The sequence below is a fragment of the Galeopterus variegatus genome, unplaced genomic scaffold (genome assembly GCF_000696425.1).
Source record: "Galeopterus variegatus unplaced genomic scaffold, G_variegatus-3.0.2 Scaffold2431, whole genome shotgun sequence".
Classification (NCBI taxonomy): Eukaryota; Metazoa; Chordata; class Mammalia; order Dermoptera; family Cynocephalidae; genus Galeopterus; species Galeopterus variegatus.
Window position 1 is genome coordinate 13,602 of NW_007728542.1, and position 12,094 is coordinate 25,695.

General features: G+C 46.1%; 1 long non-coding RNA gene across 5 annotated transcripts in view; it reads left to right on the forward strand.

The window, feature by feature from the left end:
- Window positions 1-758: 758 nt before the first annotated feature.
- LOC103597811 overlaps window positions 759-12,094 on the forward strand; it is a 26,948-nt gene continuing 15,612 nt past the window's right edge. For 4 of the 5 annotated variants that reach the window (XR_551136.1, XR_551137.1, XR_551134.1 and 1 more), the window contains exons 1-2: window positions 759-1,021; window positions 1,228-1,349. This is a non-coding gene — a long non-coding RNA (uncharacterized LOC103597811). Of the gene's footprint in view, window positions 1,022-1,227; window positions 1,350-8,169; window positions 8,296-12,094 lie in introns of all 5 variants that reach the window. The other variant, XR_551138.1, reaches the window with a different exon arrangement.

Below are 12,094 nucleotides of genomic sequence, written 5' to 3' on the forward strand. Positions count from 1 at the left end.
ACTCTGGGGAAAATTTCCTGTTTTTTGTAAGGTCAATATTTGAAACTGCAAAGCTTTGGAAAACCAGGCCTTGTGAAGTACATTTGCTTTATGCATACTGCACACAAACCCTAGGGAAGGTGGTGATGTCTGATATCCTCCAAGGTTCTGTAATACCCACAGCCGCGGCAAATCCTTCCTTGGTTGTGGGGTTGAACTCTTGGGAATTTGCCAAGTGCTCATCTCTTGGAGGAATAAGGTGACTAGTGCAGCTGGCCGGTTAGGTCAGTGGTTAGAGTGCGGTGTTGTAAAACCAAGGTCAAGGGTTCATATCCCCGAATTAGGGGGGAGGAGAGGAGTTTCAGCCAATGTCCCAATAGGCAAAGTCAGCCTTCATCGTCAAGTAGCCCCTCGGAGCTTTCTCTCCCTTCTACCTGGGATGGTGGTGAAAAGAGCACTGGGTTTGGAGCAGGAGGACTGGGGTTTAAACCCGCCCCTGCCCCGTCCTGGCTGCGCTCGGGAAGTAACTCAGCCTCTCTGGAGCACCAGAGCTGCTTGAGGAGTAATGGGACAGTGCACTCAGGACTCCAGGCACCTAGAAGACTTTCAAGAAACGGGATGTCCCTTCTGCTTCCCTCGCTCTAGGGTCCTCCCCTCCGCCCAAGGCTCTCGTCTCCTTTAATCCCACCTCTCTGGTTGCGGTCCCTTTAAGACCGCCTTGGAGGACCCACATTCAAAGTCGAGGACGGCCGCTATACGAAGTTATTACGTCCGGGCTGCTTCCGCCCAAGATGGTGGGAAGCGAGTTGAGATCCGTGTTGTGTCCCGTCCGAAGGGAACCTACTCTCCCCTCCTCCTTGTCGCCGACTCCCGGCCGCAGGGCGACGCGAACCAGCCCTGGCCGCAGCCTCCGCTTCCACCGGCCCAGCCCTTGGCTTCGGGCCCCGCTCCGGGGCGGTTACGAAGCTCCGTAGGGGGCCGGGAGGCCCTGATCAGCTGTGGTCTGGAGACACCGGATCCCTCCGCGGGGCCTGGACTTCAGGTATTGCCCTCCTTGTAGCAGCGGGGCTTGGACGGGAGGAGATAAAGGGAATGCGGTCACCGAAATCGGAGGGAGGGGTTGTGGGAGGCGCTGTGGCCGCCGAAGCGCCTGGGAGTCCCCGCTGGGTTAGCTCGGCTTCCGGGGAGTGTGCGAAGCATTGAATGACTTTTGTCCTTTTAGAGCACGTTGTAATATTTTTTCCTCAGGGTTTCCACTGGAAATGAGATAGAACCAGCCCCCGACGACTGGGCGAAGGGATGCGGTGATGATTTCCTCCTGTTCCTCGTCGATGGGAGCTTTCCGAGTGATCTCAGTTTCGGGGACCCAGGTTTGTAAAGCATGGCGTGTTCTCAGGCAGAGGGTCTGGGGAAAGGCTCCTGTGTTGTTGAACCTGCGTGGTGTGGGTGCAGCCTTGTACCTGGCAGCCTGACCCTGACCTAAAGTAAACTCCCAAGGGAAGTCTTTCCTGGGTTGTGAACTTGCAGTAACAGGTGNCCTCTGTCCACTAGAGGATGTTATCCTACACCAGACCATGTTCTCTTTTGGAACTTGGTGCCAAGTTTGGGTTTTGTTTTTTTGTAATTTAGCCATGACCTTCTTTTACCAGAAAGTTATGCAGAAGATTCACTTGCAGAGTGGGGCTTTCACATAGAATCTGCCAGTGTGTCCTGGTTGTGTACACTTCCTGGGAAGTGTTTATTACATCATGGACCAACTGAACCAAGCCTGGGTACTCCCGCTTGGGATAAGAGCTCTTCTAATGCTTCTCTCTGTCCAGTTGACTCCCAGTGCCAACCAGTGGGCATTTCCTCAGGAAGATTTTCTTTGGTAAGGAATTTTAAGTAGAGTACTGTGTGTTCTTTGGTTTATAAACCTGGTTAACAGCTCTTTGGTAGATTAAACGTTTAACTGAGCACTCACTGCTGACTACATTAGGCTACAGTGGGAGCGAATCAAGCTCCCTGCCTTCAGGGAACTTGCATTCAAGTACAGAGGAGACAGGAAATAATAAGTCAGTAGAATATGTGGGATGACAGATAAGTGCTATGGAGAAAAAGAAAGCAACTGAGCTAAGGAGGGTTTGCAGTTTTAGATATGGTGGTGAGGGAGGTGACCTTCAGCAAAATCCCAAGGTGAAGGAGTAAGTCACTGGACTGCTGGGGAGGGCGTCCCAAGCAGGGGTGGTGCCGGGGCCTGTAGAGCCTTTCCTGTAGGAGAGTGTGGGACTTCAGCTTTTCCTCTGAGCTGTGTCAATAGCTCACACTTTCCTCTACACATCTTTTAGGGACTTCTNGAGTGATCTCAGTTCGGGGGACCCAGGTTTGTAAAGCATGGCGTGTTCTCAGGCAGAGGTTCTGGGGAAAGGCTCCTGTGTTGTTGAACCTGCCTGGTGTGGGTGCAGCCTTGTAACAGGCAGCCTGACCCTGACCTAAAGTAAACTCCCAGGGGAAGTCTTTCCTGGGTTGTGAACTTGCAGTAACAGGTGTGAGCATTCTAGAAGTAGTTTGATGATCACGTATGATACTGCAAACAGGACTTAACGCTGAAAGAAGAAACTAACTGTAGTTAGCATCACAGAGCCGGTAGTTTTGAAAATTCCATGGACAATGTTGATGTCCTTTGTTTCATCAAGTAAATATTTGTTGATACTTTGGCCAGGTACCATGCTAAGTGTTAGGGATACAGAGACGAACAAAACAGACATTGCCCTCGTTACCAGGGAGCTACAGCCCAGTTGGGAAAACAAGGTTTAATGATCACACTTAAGAGAGTATAATTCAGGCCGAAGTGAATGCTCTAAAGGAAAGCACAGTCCTATAAGAATATATATCACGTGGAGCCTGGTGGAGACTGGAAGGCTTTCATGAAACGGGACCCTTAAGCTGGACTGAAGAATGAGTAGGAGTTTGCTGGGAGGGCCAGGGGACAGCATGTATAAAAAGGCCCAGTGGCCTAGCAAATGTGGCTGTTGAAAGAACTGAAAGAAAGCCATTGTGGCCCAGAAAGCAAGGTCGAAAATGGTATGGAATGCAGCCGAAAAGGTGGGGAAGGGCCACGCCACACAGGGCCTTGTGGTTCATGTTAGAATTTTGGTCTTTGTCCCAAGAATAGTGGGATACCAGCATGAGTTTTAAACAAGAGGATCATGTGCAAAAATCTTTTAATTTCAAAAGATCACTGTGTACAGAGCAGTGCTGTCCAAGAGAGCTTTCTGCGATGGCAGAAATGGTCTATATCTGTGCTGTTCAGAGCAACCACAGGCTACATGTGGCTGCTGAGCACTTGCAGCGTGACCGGTGCAACCAAGGGACTGGATTTTTAATTTTAACTTCAATGTAAATAGCAATGTGTGTACAGTGGCTGCCGTGTTGGACAGTGCAAGTCTGGAAGGCATTGGAGGGAGCAGTGACGCCTTTATGGGAATCATGGCACGCGGATGCCTTTTACATCTCCTGCACATCTTCCCTTCTTGGATAAATGCTGAGACAGGTTCCACTCTGGGGAGAATCCTCATGTTGATTTAAACATAGTAACTGGAACTTTTAATGTTTATTTTCTTGGGTGTAATTTAGCCTGCTCCTTCATGATGCAGCGTTCTTCCTTCTCTTGTCTTTGTTTGTTTTGTTGCCAACACACATTGAGAAGTGACACCTTCAGCACATTTAAGTACCTGCAATGGTGAAAGTATTATATGATTAGACTCAGAGGGTATGGGTATTAGTCTGTTTCTCTTGCTTATTACAAAATGCCCCAAACTGGGTAATCCGTAAAGAAACAGTATTTATTGCTTACCGTTTTGAAGGCTGGGAAGTCCAAAGTTTAGGGAACATATCTGGTGAAAGCCCTGTTGGTGGTGACAGTGACACAGAGGTCTAACATGGCAGAATGGGGGAGCAGAGAGAGAGACTCTCACATGCTCTAATTTTAAAGCTCTCAGAACCACACCACTGACCACCATAATTAATCCATTTACTAGGGCATGATCCTCAGAATCTAATCACCTCCTCCAGGCCCCACCTTTTAATTACCATAATAGGATTTCCTACCCTAAGCAGTTACAGTCAATGACTTTGGGGGGCGGGGGCATTCAGTCCACTGCAGTATGTAAAAAAAAAAGCATGGTCCCTGGTGTTGAGAAGCTTAGAATCTAGTGAGGTAGATTTCGGTAAGTGCCACGGAACAACAGGAAGGAGCATTTTCAGTGGGGCCCCTTAGCAGATTTGACCCTGTGGGGAAGTAATGGCTGCTTCCAGCTGATGAAACATGTCACCAAAGGCAGGAAGCATGAAATTGCCTGGGGACATGGGGAGCTCACAAGTGGGGCCCATGCAAGGGAAATACATGGTAGAGGGAAGGTAAGGAAGATCAAGTAGGAATGTGCAGGTTTGTGTTGGTTTGCAGGGGGTTTTGAATGTCAGAGTTCAGGATTATTATGGCTTTGTTATTGGCGGGTTTCTGAGGAAGGTCACAGGTAGTGGCGTACAGTGGGCAGCCTGGAGTGACATGGTAAGGAAGTCCCAGTGTCGGCTTTGTGTGGGAGGTGACTAGCCCTTACCTCTAGCGGTGCTTGTAGACTTGGAAGGACAAGGGGCGGAGAGAAAGAAGGTCCTTATGGCGCATAATCCCCAGAGCACCTTCCGCATCATGTTCTGGGTGGAAGGGAGACTTTAGATTTTGGAGAGTATATCGTGGTGTCAGCAGTATTAAACATTCAGACTTGGTGAAGTAGGTGTTGCTGAGGCCAGAGACCGCCTGTCTCAGGGTGCACATCTCCATCGGGGAATCCATCCTGCTGTCTTATAATTGTTTTCTTGCCTGTGTCCACCTCTGCACTGCCTCCTTGAGGGAGGGAACCCTGTAGTTATTTGATTTTTCAACAAAGAGTGTTTTTTAAATTGTTATCAAGAAGACTACTAAAAGTATATTGTCCTATAATCTTTACAAGTAAGAAGCCCATTTGGGTTTTACATGTTTACACATAAAGCATTTAAAACAATGATCTGTTCTGATTTTTCTTCAGCTCAGTTACATAGCTGTAGCAGCAAACTAGTTCTTTTATTGCAAATGTAATGAAAATAGATCCATGTAAGTCACTGGAAGGTCACATGTCCCCAGACTGTCAGCTGTGAGAATTATATAATGGTCATGTGTGTGACATTAGAATTGTTAGAACTGCAGTCACAATCAGCAGGACGTTTAGATTATTGAATGAAAATGAGACTACTTTCTTTCAACAACAAATCCCTTGTTAACAAAACCAAGACTTGGGTTTCTAGTGTTGGTGTCCCCCAGCAGCTCTGTGAGCCATATCCCACCTTCTGTGCAGGGCTGTCCCCATTGAGATTTCCTAAAGTCAAACTTCTGGCATGAGTCTATCTGAAAACTTTTGTCGGTTGTCATCTTATATCTGGGTGAGTTATGGGTGAAGCCCCCATAAATCCTCCATTTTATATCTGGGTTAGTTAATGGGTGAAGCCCCCCATAAATCCAAGGCACATCTCAGTCCCCTTCACTGATGTACCGTCTTTGTTCCAAAATACTTCACCCCTTTGAAAGTTAATGGGGAATATAAAACGGAGATACTTAGATGTCAAAATGAAATAAAGGCTTCACTTTCTCTGACTTGGCATTTCTTTTTAAGTTTTTTCCTAAAGTAATACATGCAGTAGTTTAAAAGTTCATTGAACTAAACGGCTTCTAACTGCTCTAGGCCTCGCAGAGGTGATCGTTTTCTATTCCTTAAACGCTTTCTTCCAAGTTCACTGTCTCCATGTTTATGTGAATTCATAAATGCATGCACTGCTCTTTTTGACTCATCTTGGACCTGGCCTGTTGACTTCCTCTCTGGCAGGTTTGGACCGAGCTCTCCCTGACTACCACACCGCTTCCCTCCCCATCTCCCACCAAAATGAAATAAAGGCTTCACTTTCTCTGACTTGGCGTTTCTTTTTAAGTTTTTTCCTAAAGTAATACATGCACTAGTTTAAAAGTTCATTGAACTAAACGGCTTCTAACTGCTCTAGGCCTCCCAGAGGTGATCATTTTCCATTCCTTTAACGCTTTCTTCCAAGTTCACTGTCTCCGTGTTTATGTGAATTCATAAATGCATGCACTGCTCTTTTTGACTCATCTTGGACCTGGCCTGTTGACTTCCTCTCCGGCAGGTTTGGACCGAGCTCTCCCTGACTACCCCACTGCTTCCCTTCCCATCTCCCAGTACAGCCGTGCTCTGGACTTCACTCGGTCTGCGTCATCACGCATGTGCGGAAGTTACCACCGCCTGGCACTGGGTATGCACTCTGTTTGCGTTTCCTTTTACTTCCCTCATTATTTTCCCTTCCTTGTCTTGCTTTTCTTGGCTGACCTTTCTTTGAATCTCTTGCTGATCTTTCCCACATTTCCCAGTGGCCTCACCTCTTTACACAACGTCAGTCACACTCAGTAATCTGTTCATTTCAATTTTTTCGTAGATGAGTGAAAGAAGACTTTTCAGACTAGTTGTGTGTGAAAGTTTGGCTACAATCTTGTGTGCAAGGGGCAGGACCCTAGAAGGCCAATTCAGAAGTTCTTCATTTTTAGGTTGGGCTATTTTATAGGAAAATATAAAGGTCAGATTATTATTGTTAGGCTAGATACGAAAAGAATCACTGGCTAAAGGTCCTGACAGTCAGCTGGGTGGGTGGGTAATTGGTTTCCCAGAAAACTTACAAATCTTGCCAATCACTTCCCAGAAGGAAGTTATGAATTATAGCAGGTAAAAAGGGCTCTGTCTCAAGCCTGGTTGAGACCAATCTTTTATTTTATAGTCTCTCTATTTAATCAGTCATGATAACTGTCTTGGTTAAAATCTCTTATTCAGTGCAGGCCCATCTTGTTGCATTTTTAGTCTAAGAGCATAAATGAATTTGTTACCTAGTTCAGTGCTTCCCAATCAATGTGCAAAGGGATCCCCTGGAAATCTTGTCAGAATACAGCTTCTGGTTCAGCAGGTGTGGGGTGGGGCCTGAGATTCTGCATTTCTCTCAAGGTCCCAGGCCATGCTGATGCTGCTGGTCTGGGGACCACACCTTGAGTGAGGGAGGGCTTTATCATTTCTCACAGGTGGTGGGACTTACTCAGGTGTGGGCTTGCTTACATGCACAATCCTGACTTCTAGTAGTATTTATATACACATTGGTGTTACTCAAACGGGGTGTTACACCCGTTTCCTGTATTAGGAAGAATTTCCCAGCACAGTCCCTTCATTGTCATGATTTCTTATAGTCTATTCACCTGGGCTTCTATGTTACACATGGTGGATTCCTTCACCTGGGCTTCTATGTTACACATGGTGGATTCTCTGAGGCCTCTTATTTACATAGCTGCAGCAAGAGGCAATGGTTAACTTCCAGAAATCTCCTTGCTGTTTGCCTCATAAAACGAGTCACATATTGGGTAAATAAAATTGAAAACAAAACCTTCCAACCCATAAAACCCCTCTACAAAGGTAGAAAAGAAAACAATCTTATTTTTGAATAAACATTAAACCAGAAGGTTGTGAGCATCACAGGCAGCCCACTAAAGGAACGGCAGAGGCGGAAGGAAGGCTCCATCTTTGTATAGCTAAGTGGGTGCAGCCTGTCCGGTGCCTTCAGTGGGTTTTGCCATTTGGAGTCATGNCTGTGCAGGGCTGTCCCCATTGAGATTTCCTAAAGTCAAACTTCTGGCATGAGTCTATCTGAAAACTTTTGTTGGTTGTCGTCTTATATCCGGGTGAGTTATGGGTGAAGCCCCCCATAAATCCAAGGCACATCTCAGTCCCCTTCACTGAGGTACCGTCTTTGTTCCAAAATACTTCACCCCTTTGAAAGTTAATGGGGAATATAAAACGGAGATACTTAAATGTCAAAATGAAATAAAGGCTTCACTTTCTCTGACTTGGCATTTCTTTTTAAGTTTTTTCCTAAAGTGATACATGCAGTAGTTTAAAAGTTCGTTGGACTAAACGGCTTCTAACTGCTCTAGGCCTCCCAGAGGTGATCATTTTCCATTCCTTTTTAACGCTTTCTTCCAAGTTCGCTGTCTCCGTGTTTATGTGAATTCATAAATGCATGCACTGCTCTTTTTGACTCATCTTGGATCTGGCCTGTTGACTTCCTCTCCGGCAGGTTTGGACCGAGCTCTCCCTGACTACCCCACCGCTTCCCTCCCCATCTCCCAGTACAGCCGTGCTCTGGACTTCACTCGGTCTGCGTCATCACGCATGTGCGGAAGTTACCACCGCCTGGCACTGGGTATGCACTCTGTTTGCATTTCCTTTTGCTTCCCTCATTATTTTCCCTTCCTTGTCTTGCTTTCCTTGGCTGGGCTTTCTTTGAATCTCTTGCTGGTCTTTCCCACATTTCCCAGTGGCCTCACCTCTTTACACAACCTCAGTCACACTCAGTAATCTGTTCATTTCAATTTTTTCGTAGATGAGTGAAAGAAGACTTTTCAGACTAGTTGTGTGTTAAAGTTTGGCTACAATCTTGTGTGCAACGGGCAGGACCCTAGAAGGCCAATTGAGAAGTTCTTCATTTTTAGGTAGAGCTATTTTATAGGAAAATATAAAGGCCAGATTATTATTGTTAGGCTAGATACGAAAAGAATCACTGGCTAAAGGTCCTGACAGTCAGCTGGGTGGGTGGGTAACTGGTTTCCCAGAAAACTTACAAATCTTGCCAGTCACTTCCCAGAAGGAAGTTATGAATTATACCAGGTAAAAAGGGCTCTGTCTCAAGCCTGGTTGAGACCAATCTTTTATTTTATAGTCTCTCTAATCAGTCATAATAACTGTCTTGGTTAAAATCTCTTATTCAGTGCAGACCCATCTTGTTGCATTTTTGGTCTAAGAGCATAAATGAATTTCTTACCTAGTTCAGTGCTTCCCAATCAATGTGCAAAGGGATCCCCTGGAAATCTTGTCAGAATGCAGCTTCTGGTTCAGCAGGTGTGGGGTGGGGCCTGAGATTCTGCATTTCTCTCAAGGTCCCAGTCCATGCTGATGCTGCTGGTCTGGGGACCACACCTTGAGTGAGGGAGGGCTTTATCATTTCTCACAGATGGTAGGACTTACTCAGGTGTGGGCTTGCTTACATGCACAATCCTGACTTCTAGTGGTATTTATATACACATTGGTGTTACTCCTTTACACCCGTTTCCTGTATTAGGAAGAATTTGCCAGCACAGTCCCTTCATTCTCATGATTTCTTACAGTCCATTCACCTGGGCTTCTATCTTACACATGGTGGATTCTCTGAGGCCTCTTATTTACATAGCTGCGGCAAGAGGCAATGGTTAACGTCCAGACATCTCCTTGCTGTTTGCTTCATAAAACTGGAGTCACATATTGGGTAAATAAAATTGAAAACAAAACCTTCCAACCCATAAAACCCCTCTACAAAGGTAGAAAAGAAAACTATCTTATTATTGAATAAACATAAAACCAGAAGGTTGTGAGCTTCACAGGCAGCCCACTAAAGGGACGGCAGAGGTGGAAGGAAGGCTCCCTCTTTCTATAGCTAAGTGGGTGCAGCCTGTCCAGTGCCTTCAGTGGGTTTTGCCATTTGGAGTCATGACAGGTGCAGTGGGACCCGTCTCCTCCCAGGAAACAGCAGTCATCTTCCTTGATGAGTACAGTTCAAAGAGATGGCTCTCAGGTCCCTGAAGACACATTCCTAAGTTGTGAGACTGGCAAGAGACTTATTTAGCCACTTAAAAGATTCACACACCTTTGGAAAGGGCAGAGAGAAATTTTGAAAGAAAAGGGAATGGGGTGGAGGGTCTCTTCCTTGTTTTCAACAGGAAGAATTAAACCTCTAATTTCTAGTTTGTATTTGCCCTTGGATACACGAGATGATTTCTAAAGCCAAAGAGTTAACTTCCAGGGCTGGCCTGTTAGCTCAGCTGCTGCGAGTGCGGTGTTACAACACCATAAGTCAAGGGTTTGCCCCATACCAGCCCACTGCCAAAAAAAAAAAAAAAAAAAGAGTTAACTTCTGTCTGGAGAGTTTAAAAAGACTCCAGAAAAACAGTATTATCCCGGAATCTTTCTCTCTCTCTCTCTTTTTTTTTTTTGGGGGGGGTGGCTGGTTGGTACAGGGATCCGCACCCTTAACCTTGGTGTTATAACCACCATGCTCTGACTGGCCAGCCCCCGTTTTTCTCTTTTTCTAACTGCCTTTCATCACCCGTGTTATCTGAAACCATGAGCCAAACACCATTTAACTCGTCCCACCAGGTTTTTCCTATGGTGCCTGGCTGTTTGGGCTGCCCTTCTTGGAATTCCCAAACCTTGCCTGTCCTGCAGGAAGTGACGTAACTACCTGTAAGGCTGGGACTCCTTGGTGTCTCATCCCCAGTGTGACACTTCCGGCGTAAACAAGATTTTAGATTAGATGTATCTAATTATATCCTGGCAGGAAGGAGGACAATTGTTACTGAGCCTATGCAAGGAGCTACTTTGCCAGGAACAGTGGAGGGACTTTGCAAAGATTTTGTGTCACTATGTGATCACCCTTAGGAGGAGTTTTGTGGACAAGACCAATCTATATATGTTGTAATTCTAACAAATTATGATAGACTCAGAAATACTCCATTCAAAGTTCATTTATTGGTTTTGCCACAGAATGGAGTAGGAAACTTTAAGTTACTGAATCTGAGTTTCCATTTTCTTCTTGTGAAACGGGCTCCCCATCTACCTCCTGCAGTCACTGTGACAACTAAGTAAGATAGAGCATGTGTAATGCTTATCAAAGGGCACGGGGCGTTCACTGAAGCACTGGATTACCATCTTTTAAATTTTCCCCTAGAAAGGAAGCTCCTCCTCTGCCAGATTTTATGTAGGAAAGAGCTGGGAAGGAGGGTCCCAGGAGTTCAGAGAACAGGGAGGGGGCTGGGGACTGTAGGTTTTGAAGAGAGGTGGGGTGGGGTGCAGCTACTGTGATGAGAGGCATTTTAGGAGAGAGAAGGCTAAAAAGTGGGTTTTTTAGGATGACATTGAGACATGCATTCAGTGTGGGGTTGTCAGATTTAGCAAATAAAAGGACAAGGCACAGTTAAATTTGAATTTCAGATAAACAATGAATAATTCTTATAATTCCTAAATATTACATGGGACGTGCCTATACTAAAAGAAAAAAAATTATCTGAAATTCAAAATATAACTGGTTGTGCTGTGTTTTACCTGGCAACCCGAATTCAGTGAAATCTAAATGATTTTTCAAGGTTTCCATGGAGAGTTCTGCCCTTGGCTTCCTCACTGGGCTGAAACGGGCTTTGACTGCTGCATAGACGGTCTCTGAGGGACTTTCCTCTTGAACAAAAAGAGAGAACTGGCAGTGTTGAACAGTACCTTGGCCCGGTGCTCCTGAAAAGGGGTGTTGGTTAAGAAGCACCCCTCCACTCTTTCTGTGTTTCTGGAAACTGTTGACCTCGGATTTAGACGAGACTCACAGGTGCCCCCCTTCACCTATGACGAGGACTGTCCCAGACCCTCCAAATTCCCATTTGGAACTGCTTGTCACCACTGATCAGTAGGAAGGAAGTGCTTGTTAGTGAAACTTCCGTTAATTTTTTCCTTCCCCCAGCCCCTGAACCTTGGCCTCTCCTCGGGGCACCAGCCCACAGCCCTCCCAGAGGGGAATAGGATCATCTCAGGCTAAAACCTGCATTTCTGCCCTGTCCAGCCACCCATCCCTCCGCTTCTCACCCTGTTCTTCCTAAGCTTTTCACTCCTGCCCATAAAAGAAATTTTCCTTTTTGTCTAACCCCTGAGGCACACGCAGACCTCGCAGTCAGAGTGTTGTCCCCGTTGAGTAGTACCTCCCTGTCCTTGCAGGAGTCCCCTTCCACTAAAGTCTCTACTCGTAAGTCGACCTTTGTTTCTTATCTGACACTGGGCAGTGAAAAGACCCAGCTCTGCTGGGTTACAGGCACACAGCAGCTCAGCAGACAGTGGGAAGATGACATACTTGGGAGTCAGGCAGCACCATGTTTGGGTCCCAGTGCCACCAGTGGTTATGTCCTACTGTGTGGCCTTTGTACTTGCTGTCC